Here is a 26,272-nt window from a genome sequence, read left to right as displayed (position 1 = left end):
TGAGGATCAGTCTCAGTATAATGGATACTAATACTTCCTTTTTGCATTTATCTTTTCTGCTAGAATCTGAGTTCTGTGGCACCTATAAGAGAAATGGCTGCTTATGTCTGACAACCTACAGATCTGAGCAGCAGGGGAACAAAGGCAGGGCCAACACAATGGCACTGGTCCCGTTGAGTCCTGGGGAGTCCTCAGCTTTCAGGAGTCCCCTAAATATGGGGCAACCCCACAGGTCTGAAATAGTACACTTTGACTAAAAATCTTAATGTTAGGCTGGAAGAGATGAACTTCTAGGGCTGGTGGAAGGAGTTGAGAATGAGGTGGCAGATTTTCCTCCTTTATATGATCCCATGAAAATAGAATAATTTACCCATGTAAGACCTAAGGAAATGTACATTATTTGAGAATGTGCACAGCTGAATAAATGGTGTGATGGTTATGCCAATATTTAGTAAAACTAAAGGAGAAAAAGAAACTGTAAACAAATATAAGGACCAGCCATATATATATATATGACAGAATATACATTTATATTCACTCATTATACATTAATATTCATGCTTCATCTGTTGTGTACAAAGTACATTGCTGGCTTACCATATTAGAAAGTGAAGGCTAATTAATCAGGGAATTTTACATTAATGTACATGTAATCTAATAGGTATGGCAATTTTGTAATATCTACTTCATGAACAAGTCCAGGAATAATTTTATGTTCAGAGGACTTCTCTGGCTGGTATGATCAAGAAAAGCTCTATGGAAAAAATGATATTTTAGCTGCGACTTGATGATTGTGGGAAATTTGTAAGGTCATTCCTATTGAAGGAAATAACATGGATAAAGTTATGCAGGCAGAAAAGTGAGAGTTCAAATAGTGAACAGCAAGTAGTTTATGAATAGAAACACTAAACTATAAATCAGAAATATAAGATAAATGAAGGCCAGATCATGGAGGTGCTTTAAAGCTATTTAAAGGGTTTTGTAGTTTCTCTTTGAGGTAATGGGGATACATTAACTGCTTCAGAGCATGAAGGAAAGACAGTAAGGTTTAAGGAAGGCTCAGATGGTTAGGGAATGGGAGGCTATTGCATTTGTCCAAGTGGAAGAAATGGAAAGAAGGCATGGTTGGGAGAGTGAAACGATGAACAGGCCTTGGCAAGTGATTGAGTGTGAGGCCATAGGGCAAGAAGGAAGGAAAAGATGACTCTGAGGACACAAGAAGTTTACTATTTAAAAAAGGAAATTCAGAACAAAAAGCAAATACAGTAACAGAAAGGAATCAAAAGAATATAATTCTCTTAAAGATCCTAGTCAATTATTCATAGACATAGAACCTCTGAATAAAGCTACGACTCAATTTTTTTAATGTATATCCTACTTAGGAGTGCTGTGCTGAACACCATCCTATGATAGAATCATTGTAATTATGATACAATCATATTTGCAAAGTTCTTTTTTTTATTATTATACTTTAGGTTTTAGGGAACATGTGCACAATGTGCAGGTTTGTTACATATGTATCCATGTGCCATGTTGTTTTGCTGCACCCATTAACTCATCATTTAGCGTTAGGTATATCTCCTAATGCTGTCCCTCCCCCCTCCCCCCACCCCACAACAGTCCCCGGATTTGCAAAGTTCTAATTCAAATAAATTGATTTTTTCTACTCTGCTTGTGCCAGCTGCCTGCACCAAGTGAAGAAATGACCTCTTTCTTTCAAAAACTATTTATTACAGATGCAAGACCTACATATTTTATTTCCATATGTGCTCTGTTGATCCATGGAAAATTTCAGCTGTAGGATTTCTTTTAGTAGAGATAAAAACCAATAATGTATGAAATAGACATCATCACCAACATGATATTAAAAAACATCATGGCAAACAGTATATTCAACATTATAGAAATGACATATATAATATATATATTAAAACGCAGTTATTTCTTCCAGTATTAATAATGTCTTGAACCCTCACCAAGCACGTGGCTACCACTCAAGAGTTTTAAGCTATGGAATCAAAATAATAAGTTCAGTGAATGTCTAACAGGAGAGTCCTCAAACAACAACTGCTTCTGCAGCCTTGAAATTGCAGTATCTGGGAGAGAATTGGTGCAATATGAAGTCCCGTGGACCTACAGCCAGAAACATTTCCTCATAAAAGAAACACACCTCTGTCTGTAAACATAGATTGAGAACAGAGCTGAACTAGGGTGAGTCAAGGAGGCACACTGGTGCAAAATGTCAGGAGGTTCTCACTCTCAGGAGCTGATTTGGGACCTGCACGACCCTAAGGTTGTGCCTTCTATTTTGCACTCTTGGTACTTGCTTGTTTCATCCTAGTCCCAGACCCTGATTGAAAGCAAATCTTTCAAAGAGAACATCAAACTTCCAAGAATGCGAATTGCATCTTTATTATGCTTCTGCCTGTGGGCCACAAAAATAATAGCAGTTACTTGGGGTGGGGAGAGGATTCTGCTCTCCAGGGGCAGGCATCAACGTCAATTAAGACCCTATGGTTGTAAGCAACAGAACTGACTTTATCCAGTGTGGGGGAAGAAAAAGGAAAACTTATGAGAAAAATATTGGACTGGCTCCTATGGTGGAAAGGAAATTTGAAGAACCAGATTTAGGAAGGGCAGGGAACAATTCTGAGGTTCTGGTAGAAGGAACCATTGTTGCTAGAAGGTATAGGCTGCAACTGTCATGCTCCCATACTTGCTGTCTTTGCTTCATTCTGCTCAAGCTATAGATTGAAAAAAAAAAAAAAAAAGAAAAGAGTTTGGTTGGCTGAGCTTCGGTCACATATTTTTCTGTTATATTCCTATAAAAAGGTTCCTATTAAACAGTGAGGGATAATTAATTTCTTAAAAGGAATTTTGGGTTCATTGTCCAACACAGTCAGAATGGATATTGGGCAACCAGAAAGTAGCAAATAACCACTGTAGTTTGAGCATTTCAGATTGTGAATTTGAACAGTCTTGCCCAAATATTTTGGCCTGTTGTCCGTTAGGTAGGCTGCCAGTGAGATAAACACACTTGCTTAAAACAGGTTTGTGAATGAAATTTTCCCCAAGTTTCACCTGCCTCATAGAGTATGATTAAATGAGACATTGTACGTTAACCATTTAAAACAAAGCCAGCACAAATAAGTGCTCGATAAATTAGCTATCTTGATAATTTAAAAATACCAACGTGGGTCATTTTGAAGAGTAATTTGAGCCACTAAATCATTTATTTACTCATTTCACAAATATGAGCACTTACTATCTAATTGATTGCTAGGTACTCTGTTAGGCTGTCAGTATTGAAGGATGAAAGGTATCGTTCCTGCCTTTATGGCACTTATCATCAAATGGGAACGCGGTTAGAGGGACAAGCATGTAAATAATGACAGAGCCAAATGTAGTGCTAGTGGTATTCTCAGAGTGGCTGAGCCTGATAGGGCAATTTAGGGGAGTGGAGAGTCAGGGGCAGGAGACAAACTGTAGGTCATTCTGGTCTGTTCCAAGACTAGACTTCATGGAAATGTGTTATAATAAGAGTTCATGGAAGCAGCATCTCCACAAAGCAGCAGCAGAAAAAAAAAATCCTCTTTGAACCAAGTTCTCCAGTTAAAATGCTTCATGAGTCAAAATCACAGGAATAAAAACTTTATTCCAATTATTACTTGTGTTCCCACATTGAGCAAGGCAGTATTTTCTCTTAAGTGATTTTTAGAAGATCAAATATGTGCCTAATGCCTTTTCATTTCCCCCTACACTTACAAATTTATTTTTATTTAGTTCTCAAGAGAATTTTTAAAGCAAGTAATATTTCCCTATTCAAACTGAGGCTCCTTTATCACCAGGTTATAAGAAAGATTATTTAGCCTGAATATACTTTATGTTTTTAATAGAGAAAAGATTGACACTCAGAGAAGTTTAGAGACTTGTCCAGGGTCGTGTACAGTTGACAGATGAGTAAGACATTGGTCTAAAAGCATAAATAATTTCAGTAAGGTAATGTATCCAGTTGTTGAGTAAGCTGAACTGAGCATGCACTGTGGCTTGAATCCCAGCCTTGGGATTCCACTTTGCAAAAAAAGTAACAAAAGTGATCAAAGAGAAAATATTTTCCCCTAACCAAAATATGTACTTCGAACACATATTGTATCTGCTTTGAACCCACGTTGACTGGTGATAATCTCTCTTGTTGCTATCGCTTTATTGAAGGGGCAATCGATAATGGAGATGGTGAATGCAGGAGCTGGAAGGGTCAGATCTGGACTGGCATCCTGCCTTTATCACTTACTAGCGATGTGGGCTTGGACAACTTAACCAACTTCTGTAAGCCTCAATCTCTTTTGCTGTCAAATGAAGATAGTAACGGTATCATATATGCCGTGTAATACATTTATCATATTATCTGGTACATAAATATTAGATATTGCTGATATTAATTAGTAGAATGAATAGAAAGATTGGATAGAGGCTAAATATTGTTTTTGTTCCAGTATTAGTCAGGGCTTTCCAGAGAATCAGAACTAAAGAAAGATTTATTTTAAAGAACTAGCTTGTGTGATTATGGAGCTAGTGAATTTAAAGTCTTCATGGTGAGCTGGCAAGCTGGAGATCCAGGGAAGAGCTGATGCTGCAGATCAAGTTGGAAGGCAGTCTACGGGAGGATTCCTCTTTGCTTGATGGAGGTTAGTTTTCTGTGCTATTCAGCTCTTCAACTGATTGGATCAGGCTCATCCACATTATGGGGTGCAATCTGCATTACTCAAAGTCCAATGCTTAAAATGTTAATTTCATTCAACACACCCTCACAGAAACATTCAGTACAGTGCTTGACCACATGTCTGAGTATCTTGGCCCACCCGTGATAGCACATAAATCTAACCAGCACAGTTCCAAAGCATCTTAACCATGTTTTAAAAGTTTCAGTGTCTTGTCTGGTATCAGTGAGGCCATCACTTCAGTCACAGGACTCAAGCCAGCTCTTATTTTGACAGAGTTGGATGCAAATAACTTTTTTTCTCTTTGCTAATAATGAAGCAGTCATACTCTGTGATGGGCTCTGTTTGCCACTTTTTTTTTTTCCATAAACTAGTTCCAGCCATGGAGATTCACTGGCTCTCACATGCTACCTTCTTCCAAAGTAATATCAGCTGCATTATTCCCAAACTAATTAAAGAGGCATCTACTCAGCTATTGCTAGTCACATCCAAGTCACTCATATTCCTCTAGAGCAGTGACATTCCCTTCAGTAGCAATAGCCGACCCTTTGTGGTTGTTAAGATTATTCAGATGCTGGCTCTAAAATCTAGGCTTGTTTTGGAATGAGCCCTGTGGGAAGCAGTCAGCTGGTGTGGAGCCATCTCAATAGAGGCCTCAGCGGTCAGGACAGATCTGAGGAAAGCTGTGTGTATTTTTAGGCCACATTCTCCTGTCAGAGGCAGTAGAGAAAGCTGAGAAGCAACATCCATCTCCTAGTTGTCAGGTCGTAGTGCAGGGGATACTCTAGCAAGAATGGTTTGGCTGTTGAAAGTGGCATAATTTGCCTTGTGCTATGGTACATGTTATTAAGGCTGCTGTTTAACGTTCTTTTCCAAGGAGGTTGTCTCTGGTGTTTTTATCGTCCAGGGAAATGTAGTACCAGAAATGATCACATTCCTGGCAATTTGAAAATGGTAAACTTTTGCAGAGTTTACTCTCTCTTCTATTAGGGTTGATAATGAGAAATTGTGAGGATTATTAAACACTCCTAGCTTTCAGTAGGAACTTATTTAGCACAGATGTTTCTATAATTGCAGTACACTGGGAAAATTCACAGTGTTCAATGGCCCAAAACTCATTATTACTTATTACTTCTACCTGCGTATTGTGGTGCTAGTAAGCTGGGCTGAAATGTTTAACTCAGCAAGGGCTATAGCTGTGGATTTCAGATACTTTAGAAGACTACTGAGAAGTTATTATGTATTCTGCTCAAACCCTTATACTTATCGATCTTTTAACCATTACCTAGTGCCTTGGCATACTCTTTTTTCTGGGTTCAGCCTATTTTGTTGCAATAGATTACTCCAGACAATTCCTTAGCTTATGGACATGAGGAAAAAATAGAATCTTAAGAGACTTTTAAAGCAAACAACATAACTAACCATTGTGTTTTATTGGGATAGAAAACGTAAAATATATACAACTGTATTTAGCTTTCTACTACTTCTGCATAAAGTGCAGCTCTCTTGTCTTGGCAGTAGTGCTTGTATTTTTAATGAAAGCTTGGCAATGTTTAAGAACAGGAGTTTGAAAGATGCATTGAAAGTACTTGTAAAAAGCCACTAAAGTGAGTGCAGAAACTTCCTCATTGTCCTAATTCTCTACAATCTTAAAACCAACACTGTAGAAAGATTCCCCATTGCATCCTTTATTTCCCTAAGGTGAAGAGCAACTGTTTTGGCTTGACTACACATTTGCCGAGGGAAAGTTTGACAAATGTATCCATATGAGCTTAGCTAAGGTACTCTCTTCTTGAAGAGGACCAACTTGTTCTGGTTTTACACTAAACACTCAAAGTTCTATGTCCCAGGAATCCTTCTCGGTCTTGGGCAAATAGGAACTGTGGGTTACCCTAACTCCCTGACCACTTAAGGTTCCTATGTTTTGTTAATACATCTAATCCCACATGTTGAAGTTTCTTGGGCATGTCAAAGATTGCTGTTTTTTCTCTGTATTTTGGAATAGCTTAGGATTTACACTCAATGCAAAAAAAAAAAAAAAAAGAGAGAGAAAATGAACATGGCTTTAATGACAATTCTCATGCATGAGAGCCAATCATAGAAGCTATCAGAGACTAAAGAATATATTTGATTTAGTTTAGAATTAATAGATCTCAAATATATAACACCTGTAGTCCTATATCAAGGTGAGAAATTTTTGCTTTTCATATACATTTGCTTGTAATTAAATTGATACAGGTCATATTTATTTGATGATAGCAAAACAAATATTACAGAATAATGTAGTGGATTTGGATAATTTAGATTTATACTTGTACCTTTATCTGAATATTCTCATACTTTAATCTGAAGATAAGTATATTTTTTGTCTTTTAGTCTTTGCCTCATTCATTTTGAATGGCTGCTTGGACACACAAATATACAAATTCAGAGGGTAATAGTGATGGCCCCATTTCTAATTTTTTGCTTTGCTGCATATAGACTGTAAATAATTTTTGAAAACACTGAAGTTTTACCAAATCTTTAAAACTCAACTTAGATTAGTAAGTTACTTATAACAAAGAGTAATATAAGACATATTTCACTTAGGAAGCTTATGGAAAATATTTGAGAAAGCTAGCGCCACCTTCCTTAGTTGTTATTTTGACAAATAGCCAAAAGCATGTACACTTTGTGTATGTTCCTATTCCACACTTCTGCAAGTGCTGCATAATGATAAAGTACATGGACGAGACTGGATCTTTTTTCTTTAGCAGCAGGGAGAGGAGCATTGAGCTATTTTCCATTGGAATTACGTTACAAAGGAATATTTGAACTCTAGTTTTGGGTTAAGATATACATTCTTCTATATGTCAAAAGACTAATATAACAATGCTTTGGCTTTAAGAAACCAAACAGATTTTGAGCATTATTTAAAAATATTCCATTTTTTGAATATTACATAATAACTAACCAAAGAGATATTCCATTGTTCAAAGTGCTAGACAAACTTCTGCATGATGATTTATTTTTAATTGTAGTATGGCATCTCAAGGTTAAGGTATTTATGAAAATTGTTTCATTAGAACTCAAACCTTTCCGTTTTCAGAGCTTTCTAGTAAGATCTAAAATGTTTAATCCACTTGATCACGAAAACTAACTATTAGGAACCAAGAAATAGTCTTTGTATTATTTGTAGTTTCCAGCTTCAGATGGTACTTGGGAGCATATGGGGCTGAAAAATGTAAAAGCGAATTAAAAGTTTACCAAAGTTATTTGAATATCAACTTAATATCAATCTGACTCTGTGCTGGGGATCAGATTTTTAAAGTCAGAGGGCAGAAGGAAACCTCAGCTCCCACTTAAAATTGTGTTTGCATATGTTCACCTCTCATTCATTTGGAGGTAATTATTTGAAGCTCTAAATCAAGTCCTTCTTTAAGATGGAAAATAAGTGACAGAGATAAATCCAAAGTTAGTGACACTTGCACACAATATGCCAGCCTCAGATGGAGTTATCAGCATTTCATCTGCACTGCATTGTGCTGAAATTCTTCTCTCCCATTCCTTCCCTGGAATACGCCTGTTGAAGAGCCGCAATAATAACTACTCTGCCAATTAAGGTTGTTCTACCTGGGGCCAGCCAGAGCTTAGTTTGGGGACAAGGTCACTTGCTGGGATAGAGTTGTAGTTCCCCAATTACTAGTAGTTCCACTACCTCTTCTAACTTGTCAAATAATGAGGAGACTTTGAAGGCTAAATCCAGCAGTAGCTCCTAGCAGGGTTAATGCAGAGTGAATGACAATGATACCTCAGGAATGAGAGTCTGACAATGTCTGTCAAGCTCTGTTCACAAGGATGAAGAAGTTCATTGCTACTTAACGCTACTTGGGAAAGGTATTGGTCTTAATCTTATCAGTGAGAAAGGACCACATTACTCACTTTGGCAGAAATTCATTAACTCCTAAATACCACCCATGTAAACTGGGCATGAACTTAAAATCCTAATGACAGAAGTTGAATGTGCTGCAGTTGGGCAGCTCATCCTCAAAACTATGTCACTTCCAGTCTACTTCTCATGCCTTGACTTTCTAGTCAATAGCTCAATAGCTTTTTTTCTTTTTTAGAGTTTCTAAATTCCAAGTTTAGTGATGAATAACAGTGGTTATACAACAATTATTTTTAGTACTCATTAGTAACACAACTGAGAGAGTAAGAATAACAAAATTATGCTCCCAGATGAAAAACAGAAAGGTTTTATACCAGTGATAACAATTTTCACTGCTGACTCCATTGGTAAATCATTTAACTGAACATTCAAAACAACAATAACTCAACAAAAAGCCCTATGAAATTATTCTATGATTAGCCATTCAACATTTGTAGGAAATTGACTAGATGGCCTGAAAACTAATGTTTCCCAAGCCTGAACTGTATTTTTAAAACTTGTGCTCAAAGCTGAATATGTAATGTAGCAAAGGAGTTTTAGCGGCTAAATTCTTTTGCCTGTGTTTTTCTTTCACTCATGTTTATTTATTGAAATAGTGAAGGGTACTGCTGTCCTTTGATTATGCTTTGATCCTCTGTATAAAAGATTGAGAGAGCAAATGGCCTTTTTGGCTCCTAGGGATGTTCTGACTCACTCTCCAAATTCTGCTGAAGTTTGCTTTGCATAAATGAACAAAGGTTCTCTTGGTGATGACAAATATATACATAGATATTTAAAGAGATGCAAATATTACTTCTTACTCACCTCGTAACTAGTCAACTCATTCAGATCTAAATATCAGGTAGTTTTCTTGTGGGGAAAATAGTTCTGGATGTCCAGGATTATCTATAAAGTTGAAAAAAGTAGTATTTGAATAAACAAATGAGAAAATATGCTTTTTTTCTTAAAGAACTGAGCCTTTTCTCAAGTTTTGATTCTTGGGCTCCAAAATATTAATTTACCATTTGCTTTTGACACTTGGTAAATTCGTTAAGACCAAGAAGGGCATTTTCTCATATTTTTAATACTTATTTCATAGCACAAGGGCCTGTAATGAATTTCAAAGTTTCAAGTTTCCTGTGGGAAATTAGATGCTGCAAAATAGCTATTGGCCACAAAAAATTAATTTTAATTTTGATAAATAAAATTTCAGTTGGGTAACATATGTACATATTTTAAAGTGGCTCTTTTAATATTACTTAGAATTCTATCAGCTCCCTGGGATACATTGGGGACTGTTAGCACTTATACATCATCTTGATTCCTATTGAGTATTTTGTGGATTGTCAGTAGCCAAAACTATGACAGAGAGGGCAAAACAGAGACTGTGGTACCTGATTTATAACAGTGCTTCTGAGGCACTTTTCTGTATGGAGTTCTCTCTCTTTTGTTTACCCAGAACTTTATTTTCCTTTGTTGATAAAGCTCCTTTTCCTCTATAATTGATTCTAGTTCCTATTACTAAAAATTATTGAACCTAATATAAGCAAAACACTTTGCCTTGGGTGTCCTGATTCTGGTTCATAGTGAGGAGGTACTCATTGTCCTCTACAGAGGATTTCTTTTTTCCTACTGAGTTGCTGGGACATTGTCAAAGACCTCGTTGAATTCTCCTGCACCATTGTGAAGCAGTCCTTTCCTTCCAGGGTGAGGTGTGGGCCGTGTGGTTTGGAGAAGGTTGCCGTGGCTGCTCCTTTCCTCTTTGCACAGCTTCTCCCTCCTACTCTATCCTGGGCCTGCACCCTCCCTTCTCCCTGCCGTTCTGCTCCTCTCACAGAAAGTTTCCTGCTCTTCTCCTCAGGGCCCCAAATGTCAGCTAGCTAATCTGACAAATTAATCTATGCTAATCTGCTCTTGGGGGCTTGGAGGCTCCCTCCAGGTAACATAGACATGCATTTTAAATAACTATGAGTCGTCACCTATTCTGAACATCCCACCCACCTTTTGGTGTATAATCAGTTGGTGACGCTCGGGGGGACCATAGAGAATGCACACTGGAGCCAGCAGGCCTTTAGAGGCCTCTCCTGTGGTCTATCAGCCCATCAGAAGACCGCCTGCTTCACAGAACCTGAGACATCTCAGGGCAGCCACTCTACAGTCCCTTTAGGGTTTTGCAAATGTCCCGGCTCTATAAAATTAACTCTGTCCAAGTTGGATGGGGTGCATAGGGATGGATGACTGTCTCAATCTCCCTTTGTTTGCCACAGAACACCCTTTCTTAAATCTATTTTCAGACCTGCTGGAGCCCAAAGTATAGAAACAAGTTTTAAATAATTAGAAAAATACAAAAAACTTTTCTAGCTAGCATTTTCTGTTTAAGAAGAAGTCATATGCATTGGGCTGATTTTCTGAACATGTGTACTACCATAGGTTGGATGTTTAATGATGATAAATGCTCACATTTATTATTCCAGCCACAGCACTAACATCATTACACACATTATCTCATTTAATTCTCGAAACAGTCAAGAAACAACTGTTATTATTCACATCTTACAGGTTAGAATAAGGGCATCTCACTGATATTATATAAGTTGTTCAAATTTACACAGTGACAAAAAATGGAACCAGAATCTGCACCCACATGGTCTAATGTTAGTATCTGTGCCCCTTTCACTAGAGCACACCTGTGCTCCATTCATCTTATGATGCTTTTGGGTTGCAGTCTGGCATCATCACTCTGTTCAGTGATTAGCGCAGGTTTTCTTACTAGCTGGGACCTTGGCTGGGCCCTGGCTTTCCTTAGTTGCTCTTCTTAGATATGAAACAACTTTTTAAGACATTAAAGCAGTGATGACCAACCTTTTAGTCACCAGGGACTGGTTTTGTGTGAGACAATTTTTCCACAGATGGGTAGCAGAGGGGCATGATTTCCAGATGGAACTGTTACATCTCAGATCATCAGGCATTAGTTAAATTCTCATAAGGGGTACACAACCTAGATCCCTCGCATGCACAATTCACAATAGGGTTCGTGCTCCCAATCTAACGCTGCAGCTTATCTGACAGGAGGCAGAGCTCAGGCGGTAATGTTAGCTGGCCGGCAGCTCACCTCCTGCTCCGCGGCCTGTTTCCTAACAGGCTGTGGACAGGTACTGGCCCGCAGCCTCGGGGTTGGGGACCCCTGCATTGGGGTATCAACCATCTCTTCTGATTGGTCAGATCATTTAGCCAGATTACCTTATGCAGATGAAAAAAAGAGGTGGAAAAAATAATAAATGGTTTAGTGTCCTATAAAGAATTAGAATAAAAGGTTTTCAGTGAATTTCCTCGAGTATAGAAACTGTTGTGTAATATTTCTTGTAAATGTTCAAAACTTGTTTCTTCGTTGTCACCAGTTTTTGAGAATGTAGACAAATGGAACATTTAGATATAATTGGTAGCTGTGATTAGTGACATATGTTTAGAAATTGGGGGCATTCAAAGACATTTTGTATAACCATTTCACGAATTTTTTTTTTTTTTTTGAGACGGAGTCTCACTCTGTTGCCCTGGCTGGAGTGATCTAGACTTACTGCAACCTCTACCCTCCAGGTTCGAGCGATTCTCATACCTCAGCCTTCCAAGGAGCTGAGATTGCAGGTGCCCACCATCATGCCTGGCTAATTTTTGTATTTTTAGTAGAGATGGGGTTTTGTCATGTTGGTCAGGCTGATCTCGAACTCCTGGCCTCAAGTGATCTGCCTGCCTTGGCCTCCCGAAGTGCTGGGATTGATTACAGGCGTGAGCCACTGCAACTGGCCAATTTCACGAATTTAGTTATCTATTATAAATGTTATACTTGTGTGTTTTCAAGTTTCTTTAACATACTACAACTTTTTTTCTCTTATAGCTAACTTCCTTATCATATAGTCATAAACAAAAATTTAGTGGTTAAAAAAGTCCCCATGAAAAGGAAAGGAAGAAATAGATCTTAAACCCCAAGACAGCTGATTGAATTTAATAGTCATTGTTAGTTTTCTATTAAACAGTGGTATAGAGAGGACAAAATGTATTGTCTTTGAAGCTGCGTCTTCTGTTTTATCTACTAAATTCTCCATAGACTAATGCTGATAGAAAAATATGTATGTTTGGATTTAGATATACTTAGTAATGTGACATAAACAGAGAGAGAGAGAGAGGGAAGTCCTGTTTTCTTCTGGCTCTTTTCAGAGGTTTACTAATTGGGTTTGCTGTGAGTATTACTGGGTTCTGTTTAAGATCAGGCCTTTTCCTTGATATGCAAGATGTTCCTTTTTGTAAACAAAACACTGAATTTTCATTCAAAAGAAAATGTGTTATAATCAGTAGACATTTCTTCTTCTTATTTCTATTTGAAGATTCCCACTAGGTCTCTGACATGAAGTACAAAGGGATTTGCCTCCAGCATGAATAATTTCATAAATTGAAAGAGTTGACTCTTTAACATTCTTTAATTCAATAAGCATAACATATTTTTATTTTAAAAATCATAACATCCTAATCCACATAAGTGGTCCAGAATGCCATGGTCATACAAGAAGAAAAAAGAAACATTTGTCACATGCATATAAAAGGTGAATACAATTTTGAGTCGTCTTCCTTTATATTTTTTTCCTTTAGAAGATGTGCGTTTCCCAGGAGGCAGGTTTATACTACCTCTTGGAATTATTCGACAGGAGAAGGGTATTAATTCTTCTATGCCTAAATGAGCAACATCCAATAAGAGCATATGATAGCTTTTTAACCACTGGATATATTCCAGTAAAATGTTCTTACCCACAGAGCTTACCTACTTGAACAACTATCAAATATATCAGAAATCTTTGAATATTTATGTTGAAAATCAACAGCCGTTTTTGCCTTTGAAGTACAATACCAATATTTACATGATAGTTCTTCAACTAGGCAAAATAATGATGTGCTATTTAAGAAATGAAGTGGATTGAAATCTAAGGAAACCTCAACCATGCATATAAGAGATTAAAATATTTGTATTAACTTAACTGTGCTTAAGTGCCTTTTAAACTGTCTTTATAGAATTTATGGATTGCTATTGTTTTGTATTTTTGGAAAAAACACTCTGCCCTTTTACTAGACTGTGATTATTGGCTGAACGATTGTTCACCACTATAGACTCCAGATTCTATAAAGCCTGAACTCTTCTAGTTTCCTATCTTAAAAAATAAAGAGAATTTTCTCTCTCTCGTTCTCTCAATATTAATAATAGCAAATGACCCTATTGCTGAAGACTTGGAGTATGTTCTTGAGGAAAAAAGTAATGTGAGGCTTCTGATCATAAGAGAAAAGATTCTGTATTTGCATTGGTTTGGGGTTCAAGCTTATATTTAAAAGGTCAAATTTAATCCAAAGCCACTTTAATGAATCTCTCATGAAAGTTCAACGTTTTTATTTTCTTAATGACTTGATCATTTCATTGAAGGAATCACAATCACAGAATTACAGAAAAGAATGAAAAAGCTGAAACATATAAAAACAATTAGATTATATATATATTTATATATTTATATATGCATATATATTTTAATAAATATATTCTTAACAGCAATAGAAGATGGGTAATTCAACATGCTACTGGTGACTTAGGTCACCAGGCTGGCACAATTTTTCTGAAAGACAAGTTTAATATTATTTACTAAAAGTGTTAAAATAAGTACCCTTTAACAGAGCAATTATCCATTAATAAATTTATTCTAAGTGCAATTAAAGATATATGCAAAAACATCTTCAGCAACACTCCTATTATTGCTATGTTAAATAACACAAATTTGGAAACTACCAAAATTTTAAAGAAAAAGGTTATCAGCTAAACCAAATGACATGTATAGAACAGAACATTATATAACTCAAATATATATGTAAAAGTATACTTACTAATGTAGAAAAACGTTCATGATAAAATATTAGGTGAAATGTGTAGCTAACCAAACAAGGGGTTGATACTAGATATCTGTGGCTATATGGGGCTAAGAGGAATTGTTTATGTGGTATTTCTATAATAAGTATACATCTATTTTATACATTATTAATAAAAATAAACTTATTTATAATAAAAATGATTCTTTAATTTCTAAGCTTGAATGGAAATCTGAAATTCAGGAGGATAGCTTCAACCTGAAGTCAAAATTCTATAGTATAAATAATTTTTTCAGTTATTTAGAAAATGAATATTTTCTGATAAAATATCATAGGTGATAACTGTGTTATTTTTCTGATGTGGAATCTTTTCTCTGGCTTACCTAAACATAAGTAAAACAAAGACTGGCTCTCTATAGGGAACATTTGATGTTTTGTTTGTCTAAAGGGGTAGTGGAATAATTAGCAGTAAATGCTTAGCTAGTGGTGCACTGGTTAATGTTAACAAATGACTTCAGAGGTGAAGGAGGAAGGTTTTATTTGTAGCGTTTGCTGAATGGTGTCAGTAATCTCATCATGGGTAATTTTAAGCTAGCAACATGACATCACTGAGTTGGGAGGAGACATGCACCCCCAGCCCTTGCACGCTGGTACTATCCACCTCCAACACACCCTGCGGAAGGGTCTGTGAGTGGGTGGAATGTGGCAAAGTAGGTGCAGAAGCACTTCAGATTCAAGATTAAGCTTGGGAAAGTTTAGGAAGTGGAAATCTTCCCAAGGCAAAGGAGAAAGAGGAAGTGTAAAAAATAGTTATGTAGTTAAATATAGCACACAGGAAAAGACTCCTGGGAATTGTTGAGAATGGCAATGATTGGACTTTATCGTTTAGAAGAATCAACTGTAGCACCTGTTAAGCAAACACGTTCCTAAGTCTCTCCTTGGAACTGGGCTCAGGAATATGCATTTTAGAGAGACCTTCTGGGACTGCTGTAATCAGTCAAAAAATCTGAACTAGGCTGTAAACATTGCAGTCCTGTGTGATGTCCTAGAGAGCTTAACACTTGGGAATACTTTGCAATTAGCATAAATATATAGTTATCCTCAAAACTAGGATACTTTTGAGTACGAAGGGGGGTGTTCAGTACAACAGGTATAATCTAGGACTGTCTTGGGAAAAGTGAGTAAGTGTTGACCTTCCTCATAAGCATCCTCCAGAGATTGCAATTATGTTGGTCAGTATCTGTAAAACCACAGGGTGGGTGAACATGCACATACAAAAATGTCTCATTCTGAGCCCTCTGAAACAAAGAAATTCTTTGGTTCTTGCCTAAACATGATGACTATCACTGGGTTCCTGAAGTGAGGAACTCTTGTTTAGCACCACCCCATTCAGCAAGACAGAGAGCATTTCCAAGAGTCAGTACAAATTCAAATTAGCCGTTCACAGGTCAAGACTTAAGATCTTCGTATACTTCTCTTTGTATTCACATCTGCCTTGTTTAGAGCAGTATCTCCCACTAGAGAGTGTTTTGACCCAACTTGCTTATACAGAGAACATGACGATCAGAGAGCCACTGAAAGGATTTTTTCCCCTGTCCCACTTGTGTGATGTCTGCTCTTGTCAGCATTAGTATTCATCCTATGGGGTTACTCTGTAATGACCTTTTACTTTTTTCCATAATAGAACCAGAAGGAATTGCGACCCACATCAAGTAAATGTTGATGTCTATAAAGAAAGGTCAGTGTAATAGTGCAGAGGTGTGGGGCATCACAACTGAGAGCTAGCATGGCCTGCTTAGATGGCAGGGAGGACATTACACTTGGGAAGAGTAAAACTCAGATTCAGCTAACTAGCTCTGATGTCCGGTTATTTTGTTAAAGTACCATGGCAGGAACTTCTATTAGATGGAGATAATGATTTAGGTCAGATTATTATTATTATTATTGCCTAGACTACCAAATGCAGGCAGCTCCCTAATGCTTGATATAGTAGTTCTCTACCTAGAGACTGTGTGCTGTTAAGTAGTGATGCTTGGGGCAGAGCTATTGCAAATGCCTCAAGGACATATATGACAAAGTCTTGATTATATGTAAAATCATAATAAATCATATACTACCTTTAAGCTATATATAGATGATATTGTGATTAATAGAGTAGAGTTTAAAATAGAAAAAAATTTACTGACTTTATATACATACATGTATGTATATATATTTACTTATACATATATATTACTTTATACATTCCTCAGGACAGTAATGTGAAATCAGCCGTTCGTGAGTGGAGAAAACTTTTTTAGGTTAAAATATACTTTCTAATGTAAGATGTTTCCATAGCACAAATGGAAGTGGGGACAATATAAATAATATTGTCCCACCTCTCACTGTGTAATTGGTCTGGTAAACTTTGGTTTTAGGATTCTGGGAAAAGGTATAGAAAGGCTGAGTATAAAATATGAATAGGACATGAGAATGACAAGTAATGGAAGAGGTAATGGAGACAATGATGTTATTAGCTCAGTGACATGGAGATGGTGGACTGGTCCTGGAAGAGGACTGTGGAGATAAAGTCCTGGGCCTTAGAAATTTGAGAGAGAATTGGTCAGAGGTAGGCATTGAAAAGGTAACCTTTGGGGGCAATTTAAATTTCATAATCTGTTGGACGATAGAATTACGCATTTTCCGTGGTGTGTGTTTTTCTATAAATATCAGTGACATTGCAGAAGTCTTTATAATAGGTCTATTTATTCAGAGCACTTCTTTAATAAGACCAACTATTCCTACTGACCTCATTGTATAAAAGCCCACAGCCTCTCTAAAACACCCCTTTCAGGGACAGGGAAAGCCAGACTCCACGTGTCCCTTCTCCTTCTGGCAGGTTATTTAATCCAAACTCTTCATCCACCTATAAAGCAGTCCAACTCCTGGATTTATTTACTAGACTTTCCCAGATCTTTACATTTTTGAGTGCCACCATTTTTGCACATTATTTTTCTGAGAAAGTTAGACTTCTGCCCTTGCAAAAAGAACATTATTTTCTCATCTCTTATCTTATGGGTTTATGTAAGTTGACATTTGCTGTTCCTCCTATCTCACTCCTAGCTGTTTGAAAGGCTTGCCCAGGGTCTCCTTGGGGACTTGGTTTCCAGACTGAGGGCTGGTGTTGCTTTCAGGGTGAAACCTCCCAACCTCTTCAAAGAACAGACAGGTTTGACCCCAGAGCCCTTATTTATAACAGCTAGTCACTAAGTGGCCGCCTTACATGACCTATGGAATGTGCCTGGCACTATTCTCAGACTCCATAGACCAATGCTCAAGGGCAAATGACACATTTCCTGATTAGGAATGAATTCCTGCAACAACATTATTAAATATTAAGAGCCACAAATAGATCCATTGAATGGTTATGTGACCCCCAAAAAAAATCTTTTAGCTGTACTTTTGCATTCTTAAAATCTGCAGCATTTAAAATTACTAAGGAATTGAGATATTTCTTTAAAATGCTTCTTGTGTTTGCTTTTAACTATTTGAGACACCTAGAGAGGATAAATATAGAATCCTGAAAATCACAAATAAGTATATTTGAGAGGTGAACAGCTGGGTGATTTTTTTTAACCTTCCAAGTCTCAGTTCAGTGTCTCTATCTGTTGATGAAGAGAATACTGAACCTTGTAGTCATTCTGGGAAAAGTACAGTGAACACAAATGCTATGTCTTCTCTTGAGGAAGTTTAGATATCTAAGTCATTCTTTTAAATACACATTAAATCAGCAACATGTTAATTAAAACCTATTAATTTAATTGTTTTGAATTTTTGTAGCTGTACAATATGACAAAAAAGGATAGGAAAGTAAAAAATCAAAACAGAAACCAACACCCATGTGGTTTTATTTATACAGTGTCAGACAATAGGTTTTTAAAATGTCTTTTTCTAGCAGTTTGAAAAGCTAGTTTTAGAAATATTGTTGTATTGTGTATATGTGATTATTACGTATAAAGGATTTGCTATATTTTCAAACAGGAAGTCTTAGGGATTTTGCCAATCGGGTTTGAATATGCACCTGAAAGATTAGTACCCAATATCTGAGTAACTTTAATAATTTTTCTCTGTAACTTGAGAGAGTGTAAAAATCTCAAGGATCACATAAATCAAGGAATCACATGATTTAAGCCTCTGTAATTTTTTTAACAGGAATTCACAAACTTAAGTTTTCTGATAAATTAGAGGATTCATGTACCAGAATGTGTTCAAAAGATCTACTGGTTCCATTAACTTACTGTGTCAGTAACAACTAGTGCAAGTCCAGAGCCTTCTCTTTGGGTCTGGATCTCCAGCTACCTGAGTGGTAACTTGATAGTCTTCTCTGTTACATATTTAATTTACTTAAAATAATCTGTCCATGGAGACAGATTAATTTTTCTCTGCCTCCTCCTTCACATCTTCTTTTTATGGACAAGTAATGGCTATAGAAGTGAATGATTTCAATCATTTGAGTATTTAAATCCTAATTGCTAATTTTGGCTACACTACCATAAGCTATTTTTATATGAAGCTTATTGAGTAATCATACTCTCAGATACGCTCATAGATTTACCTTGTTGTGAACCATATTATTATATTATCTGTCCAGGAAAAAAAATGGTAGGTCAGTGAAAAACTATACTTCTGAGAATCCATGGAAACTTCAGGGAAGAGTTTATCAGAAGTAAAAGATATTTGGAAGGAGAGTGCATTGCAAAACATATTCCAAATGTCAAGAGACACAATATAAACTAGGCAAAACTTATAGTGGAAGTGCTGTGTTTCAGAACATGAAAATTTATTTCCAAAAGGAAAATAGAGGTAGGAAAACAATCCAGAGGATTCAAAATGCTCTACTCTTTCAACTAATATAAATGAGAAATTTGCTTTTTTCTCCAATTTTCCTCTTCTATGTGTATACAGACATAATGTGTTCTGAATCAAAATTTGTTTCCTATAAGGGCAACATAACTTTATTTACAGAATGTGTTAAATAGCAAGGCACAATTTGAGAGCAATACAATTCATTACAATGTAATGATCCAGTCATTATTTGCTGCTGTCAGTTTTAGTTAGCTCAGTTTGTCATAAAACATTTCCATGACATGTTAAAAAAGAATACAAATGACATATCAACCTTTCTTTCCCTCTTCCTTGACACCCCATCCCCGGCACCCTCCCACCCCGATTCACCGTAACTTTTTTCCAAAGAGCAATTAAATCTTCAATGGAATATAATCTGACCACTTTCAAGCTCCTTTATCTGAAATCTCAACTTTAATACTATAGCTGCCTATGTACCTTTTCCAGATGAATGATGCCAGTACTATTTGTGCCACTACAGTTAGGAGTCTCTTAACATTTCCATTCTAAACACCTATTTTCAAAGGTTTATAACTCAGCTATAAAAATGTGCTCCAGGCTGAAACTTAGCATACAGGATCCTAGCCCAGGAGCAATCTTTTACTCTTTTATATATTAATCTTGAAAAAATGATATGGCTGTATTTTAAAGAACTGGAATGTTCACACTAATAGAAGTTAAGGACATAGGGTATGAGGAAAGATCACAGTGCTAACAAGTCCCCTCATCTATAATAGGTTTACCTGAAATTCAGTTTCACAACATCTCCCTCCTGCTTTCCATTCTCTCTGCCCAGAAATAAATCTAATTTTATTGCTTTTATTCTTTGTTTCAATAGCCTCTTTTGGGGAACTTATTTAGTAGTTATGCTACTAAATAGTTGATCTATCGTCCTATCCACAGGTGGCCTACAGGTATGAACTGGTCTCTTCAGGGCAACATCAGATTTGAGAGAGCAGGGTGCCATGAGTCTTTCTGAGTTTGTCATTGTTATTGTTGATGTTATTATTTAAACGTGAAGACAAATGAGAACATATTAATTTGTGTTGACAGTAATTAAGAGTGACTTGAAAACTGAATAATTCAAGTAATTATGCCTTACTTTTCTAAATTGCTTCCCAAGACAGTGGTTTGGATATTTATACTTTTATTCTGGATGTTCGTTTTTCTTCTGATCAGCAGTATTAAATGTTCGAGCTCTTCCTCTATGGTTATAGTATATTAATAACAAATCAATTGGTGATCAAGTGTTTTTGTAAATATCTGATACTTTGATTATGTTAGCTTGGTTTTCATCTCCCACAATAATCCTTGGGTTTTCAAATCTAGATGATTTTAGATATTTTGATATCTAAATTACAGATTTAAAACTATTGATTAACAGCCTCTAATTAGGAGTTTTTATTTTCCTGGTGTGTTTTATGTAGTTCCAAACTTTATTCCCTCAAAACATTCATATTTCTCCTTGGATGTTTTTATCATCTATAATGACTATCATGATATTCATTATTTGAAAACAAAAAGAGGACTCCCTTGAATTCAGAGATTTGGGATGATACTGAAACATTATCAAGGCATATGGCTTTATTTACATTTTTATCATTAACAACTATTTTGTGACTAATAAAGTGTCATAGGTAGAAAAACAAACAAAAGCTACCACTCTCTCTAACGGTGCTACTTGGAAGAACAAACGTGCACTTCCATATGATAACAGTCCCAGGTAAGATGAGAAAACTGGAGGGCTTTACTTTTCCTACATATCTCAATCTGACATGATGCATGGGCATCAGGAAACTCATTAACTGTCAGGTTTGGTGGATTGGAGTGGTTTTCACAATACTTGCTTTTTATTATATAGAACAGCATTCTTTCCAAGCCTCTGAGACTACATGGCCCTTCTGTACCCATTACCCCCTCCAATGGCACCCTTTTCAGTTTGCCTTCTCTGATCATGGGAATTGGCAGAGTGGGAAGATGAAAAGTGACAGGCTTGGTGAGGCCAGGAAGGCATAAGTGAGGCAGAGAGAATGAAGGAGAATGTGTGAGCGCATATGTATCCTTCAGGATTCTCAGTTATTCTTTACCATCTGTCCATAGTGTGAATTCTTTAATAACTACTTCAGAATGTGTAACATTTACTTGGAAATTCACAGATGTATTAAATTACAAATATACTTTAAATCAAATATAATCAAATTTACTTTCATATTCAATGTATTATATATATGTATATATGTAAATAAATACATGTATGTATACACACATACACTCATTCATTCATCAAACATTCATTGAGTGTCTTAGTCTATATCCAGCACTGCAGTAGAAGCCAAGAAGACTTGTACAAAATGAGCTGGCTTTCAGAGGGGGTGGGGAGAAATCCTTAGAAACAAATAATTTTAATGTGATCAGTTCAAAGTGATAATTAGAATGCATTGTGATGGAGCTCTACCAGCGAACAAAAAAGGAAGGAACTCTTTCTGGAGAAGCTGGGAATGCCTCAAATAGGTTAGGGTCTTTGTGTTGGACCTTGAAAGATGGGTAAGTTTTTATAAGAACATGTGCAGACATAGAGGCATGAAAGAAACTTGTAGGTTTGTTTAAAAAGACTAGTTAAGTATGGGCATGAGGGTGAGATATTTTGATCAGAATGAATGGGAGATACAGCAAGCACGGTAAATGATTAGGTTTCAGAGCATGTTTTGTATTACAGGAAGATATTTGTACTTCATCCAGTAGGTGACAGGGAGGCACTGAAGATTTTTAAGTAGTGACATAATGTGATCTGCTTAGAAAGATAGCTCTGGTGGCAGTGAGGAGGCTGGAAAGGAGGGGTATAGATTGGGGGAAGGAAGACAAATTTCAAGTGTTTCTGTGGTGACTCAAGGCCAGTATGGTGGATGAGAATCAGAGCTGATGTAGTGGCAAAGCAACTGGGAAGAGAGAATGAATTGTAAAAAGAGGCAGGACATCAGGATCTAGAGTCTCAGTGTTAGGAGCAAAAGAGAAGTAACTGTCAAGATGACTGACAAATACTTAGTTTGGTTAACATGGTGAATGAAGTTGTTATTATGTCAGGAGTTTAGAAAGCCTGGTTAGTGTGTGAGAGGGATAATGAATTTATCTGCAACTTTGGAGTGCTTGCAGATCCTCCAGGGGAGATCAAATAAGCAGGGTTTTGTTGTTGTTGTTGTTGTTGTTGTTCTTTTTTTTTTTTTCTTTTTTGTGGAGAACAGGGTCTCACTATATTGCCCAGGCAGGTCTTGAACTCCTGGGCTCAAACTATCCTCCTGCCTCTGCCTCCTAAAGAGCTGGGATTATAGGCATGAGCCACCACAGCTGGCCAAATAAGCAGTTTTAAGTGTTGGATATGTTCTTAAAAACAGAGTTTGGAGGAGGTACAGATAAATTCATTTTTTAACTGGTTTTTCATTGTGTTTTAGGCATTGGAGATAATAGCAATAAGTAAGTCATATTCCTCATTCTCACTCATGAAGCTTACTTGGAGAGAAAGATAAGTATTCAAACACTCCTCAATATGGTTGCATTCTCAAAAGGGTGAGTATACGGTGATATAAAGAAAAAAAAGGGATATCTAATCTTTCAAGGCTAATGGGAGGAAACTCCAAGTTGGCTTTCCTAGGAAGCCACAAATGACCTGAGGCCTGAAAGGTAAGTAACATTTATTAAGGTGATGAGTGAGAAAAAGACCATTTTAATGGATTTGAGATTGATCAAATAGTAGATGAAAGTGGGAAGGGGCAGGAGATTGCTTTGGGTGAGAAATGGAGTGAAATGAGACAAACACATCTGGAGGATGAAATCCTGGGGACATCAAGGTTTAATGTGCAGGGAAAGGAGAAGACAGGTTTAGAATGACAATTCGGTAATGGAAATAAACAGTGTTGAATGAGGTAGAACCCAGAAATGGTGATGTTATAAAAGTCAAGAAGGAGAGAATGCTTAGTAATGGCAGATGCTCTAGAGAGAGAAAGCTGGAAAAGAAATTTCTTCTAAATGTCAATCAGTAAATATTAGTTGAGTACCTGTTATTTTTCTAGAAACTGTCCTAGATACTGTGTTATTAATGGGTAAACAAGACAGACACAGTCCCTGCTGTGGAAGGGCTTGTAGTCAAATGAACTAAAGATGGAATGGATGTTCTTGGGGATTTGGTGAGTGGGACTCAATTGATAAAACATAATGACTGCTCCCTATTTCCCCCACTCCCTACCCCCAGGCCCTGGAAACCATTAATTTCCTTTCTGTCCATGGATTTACCTATTCTGGATATTTCTTATAAATGGAATCATACGCGTCTGATTTCTTTCACTTAGCATACTGTTTTTGAGGTTTATCCATGTATAGCACGTATCAGCACTTTATTTGTTTTTAGAATTGAGTATTATATCCATTCTATTGGCACACTGCATTTTGTTTATATGTTAATCAGTGGATAGACATGTGGGTCGTTTCCACATTTTGGCTGGTGTGAATGGTGCTGTTATAAAAATTTGCTTACAAATATTTGTTTGAATACCTGTTTTCAATTCTTTGAAAGAAAGAAATCAGTTTTTACTTATGATTATAGGGGAATGAGCCAGTGAGATTAAGAAGATACCAACATAGAGGTGAATAACTGATGGAGAAATGTTTTGTAGGAGATAAAAAGGGAAAAATTGAAGACCATTGTGTCTGTTTGGAAAGGATTTGAGAAATAGAGGAAGAAACATATTGGTTGTACCTATCGGCTCTACTAAGACACTGCACTTTTACTGAATGTTGGATATTTTACATTAAATGAGGGTGTTAGTTCTTCTAAATATGTTATGTACTATGAAGAAGGACCAAATCTTGGAAGTATTTCTCAACAAATGAGTCAAAAAATACCAGAATATTTATAAGCATTTTTAAAGTTTTCATTAACAAATTTGAGAGTGTTACGATGAATACATTGGTCATTGCTTAATAGAGGCATTTAATTTGGATCAATTTCCTACAATGCACTTAACAGGGTTTAACATTCATTTTGTTAAGACACCTCTGAGACCCCATGCTAGATAATAAGGACAGCTGGAAGCTGATTTCGTAATTTCTAAATGCAACTGAGGTAGAATTAAAGTGCAAATGCAATTTTTGAAGTGCTTGACACAAGAAAAGCTACAAAATTGCTCTTTGCTCTGACTTGTTTTAATTTCTATATGAATGTTTTATACAGTAGTTTTTTTTACTGTTTTTCTAGTCACAAGCAATTATATTTGATGAAAGGGCAATTATCACACATAGAAACTCAGCATTCCAGAAGCTATCAAAATTCTACCATTAGACTCTACCTCCCTTTACCATACCATATCAATCTGCAAGAAAAAAAATTGTGGAAACTTTTGATCCTGAAAATTTTAACTTGAATGATGGGAGATGGCAAATTGGGGTATATTTCTAAATTCAGGATTATTCTCATCCAGAAAACGGTTGATATAGTTATGCTTTTGTTGATTAAATATTAATGTAACTACTGTATTATGCTTCCAATCCCTGAAGCTTCACTTCCAGAAGTTCCACTTATTCTCCACGAGAACAAATGACAAAGACAACACATTCTGCAGGTGTAGGCTCAAGCAACATGGTGGCACTGATTAAATGCATGGAGTCTCAAATGTTCTGTTTTGGGTCTTGGACTCATAGAGTCACTCTCTGCCTCTGACTTGCCCCCCTTCTCATTTAAAATTAAACGTAGAGCCACTGGCAGCTTTCAGGCTTGATTTTCATTCCAGGCCTAATGGCTTACAGGTGGCAAAAAAAATTTTTTTTCCCGGCGACAACAACATTTTCCCAAGCCTGTTCAAGGGTAATGCCAATGAGAACATTACAAAAAAAAAAAAAAAAAAAAAAAAGGACAAAAGGCCATTTAAAAATAAATAAATAAAACCTTTTCTACTTTTCTTTGTTACATAAAAGCTTTTTCTTCTCTTTTTTTCTTATGTTTGATATATGGGAGCTATTCCATTTATAACTTGAGCTCTTTCACTCTGGGGTCTCTGTACTTAAGGCTCAGATCTTTTGATGTTTAACTGTTATAAACTGACCAATATTCTGGAGAGACTTATCTATGAAACATACTGAACTGATTTTATGATTAACACTCCTATTTTGCTTCTCCTTCTCCTTCAGAACTTATGTCCAGAAAAAAAAAAGAACAAAATGCCCAAAACTGAGTGCCAATTTTTCTCAATGAATTTCATAACCTATAATGTAGCCCCTGAGTAAGTATTAAAATTATATTGTTGGTGTGTTTAATGGGATTCCTGTTTTTGAAAACACTGCAGAATTGTGCAAGTGAGTAAAATTCTGTGAAATTATAAATTGTGATATGCATGCTTTCATTGCAATTGTCACTAGTGAAAACTACCTAATAACTAACCTATCATTGTCCTTTCTCACCACTGAGTTTTACAAGTCAGGAGTTTTTCCCTATTTAAATCTTTCAGGAGAGATAGTAAATATTTTTTGGGAAGATGAAAACTTCACAATGCTTTCATATATTTTAAAATAAAAAATCGTTACCAAAAGTAGGTTGCCATCAATAGCTATAATACCTTAATAAATAAACTCCTAAAATGGTCTAATACATGTTTCTCCTAACAAAGAATTTAATATTTATAAATAAATATCTGAGATATATTTTAAGAAAAAAGTCACTGTCACTAAATAGTGTTTACTGAAAATCAGTAATTGTAATTAAATCAGGTTGTATTACCTGTTTAACTTACCATCTTTTGTAAAACTTTAGTTCATGTCAATAAGGGCACATCCACATATTAATAACTGATTTCTTTCTTAAAAAAAAGAGAGCTAACAATAAACT

The 26,272-nt window shown here is 36.3% G+C and overlaps 1 long non-coding RNA gene across 1 annotated transcript in view; it reads right to left on the bottom strand.

Annotated features, from left to right (window-relative positions):
• Positions 1-2,493: 2,493 nt before the first annotated feature.
• The window catches only part of LOC115837517, a 42,702-nt gene continuing 18,923 nt past the window's right edge, over positions 2,494-26,272 (bottom strand). Inside the window, exons 2-3 of the long non-coding RNA XR_004032534.1 lie at positions 9,451-9,531; positions 2,494-2,744 (exon numbers count right to left, since the gene is read on the bottom strand). This is a non-coding gene — a long non-coding RNA (uncharacterized LOC115837517). The remainder of the gene's footprint in view (positions 2,745-9,450; positions 9,532-26,272) is intronic.

This window comes from Nomascus leucogenys, chromosome 2 (assembly GCF_006542625.1).
Source record: "Nomascus leucogenys isolate Asia chromosome 2, Asia_NLE_v1, whole genome shotgun sequence".
NCBI classification, from domain to species: Eukaryota; Metazoa; Chordata; class Mammalia; order Primates; family Hylobatidae; genus Nomascus; species Nomascus leucogenys.
The sequence above is the reverse complement of the archived record's forward strand: the minus strand, read 5'-3'. Positions and strand labels throughout refer to the sequence as shown.